Below are 1,128 nucleotides of genomic sequence, written 5' to 3' on the forward strand. Positions count from 1 at the left end.
CCCCGAGGCGGCCCTGTGCCCGGTGCGGGGTGCGGGCAGAGGGGGGCCGGCCCTTGTCCCGGGGTGCGGGGTGCGGGCGGGGGGATCGGCCCTCGTCGCGAGGTGCGGGCAGAGGGGGTCTGGCCCTCGTCCCGGGGTGCGGGCAGAGGGGGTCTGGCCCTCGTCCCGGGGTGGAGTGCGGGCAGAGGGGGTCTGGACCTCGTCCTGGGGTGCGGGGTGCAGGCAGAGGGGGTCTGGCCCTCGTCCCGGGGTGGAGTGCAGGCAGAGGGGGCCGGCCCTCGTCTCGGGGTGCGGGCAGAGGGGGTCTGGCCCTCGTCCTGGGGTGCAGGCCGGGGGGGGGCGGTGGCCCTCGTCCCGGGTCTCCTTTCTGGGCCGGTTTCCAGCTCCATGATCTCAAATCCTGAGCACCCCGGGGGCAGCCGCGCCTCTGGGGCAGAAAGCGCCAGAGCATTTCTGGGGGCCTGTTGGGGGAAGCGGTCCTGCTCCCCGGAGAGGGTCCCCCTTCCCTACTTCCCTGCCTTCTCTCTTCCCTCCCTCCCTCCCCCCCTGCCTCTAGGATCTGAGCCCGACTCTGGCCCACCAGGGCATCTTGGGTCTCTGCGGGGAGCCCAGCTACCTGCCCAGTAAGGAGGCCACACATAAACAGCCCAGCACTCTGGGCTTTCAGGGGGGGGGGCAATTGAATGACCACTGGCACTCAGAGGCACGTGATGGGAGGTGGCAGAGTTTCCCTGTGGGTGGGTGGAGACGGCCCTGGAGGCCTGGGCTGAGCTGGAGGTATGACTGACTGACGTTCTGGAGACCACAGAATGGGTACGGACTATGAGTCTCTGTCAGTCACCGTCCAGGTGGAGCTTTGTCCTCTCCACAGAGACCCTGCCCCACAAGTCTTTCCCTTTTCTCCTCTCTCTATTTGAAGTCAGCCGGAAGGGTGACATGGGGTGTTACTGCTGACTTGGGCGCTGGGGTTCCTCTGCCAGCTACCAGTCCAGCTCAGGGCCACAAAGCCAAGAGTCTGAAATCCAAAAGGCTCTGAGGCCTCCAAGTTTTAGCCTAAGTTTGCCACCCAAACTCATATGGCAGCTATATGAGTTTGCAGCCTTTGTTATATGAATATGAGGCTCCTGT

This window comes from Dipodomys ordii, unplaced genomic scaffold, assembly GCF_000151885.1.
Source record: "Dipodomys ordii isolate 6190 unplaced genomic scaffold, Dord_2.0 Scaffold6, whole genome shotgun sequence".
NCBI classification, from domain to species: domain Eukaryota; kingdom Metazoa; phylum Chordata; class Mammalia; order Rodentia; family Heteromyidae; genus Dipodomys; species Dipodomys ordii.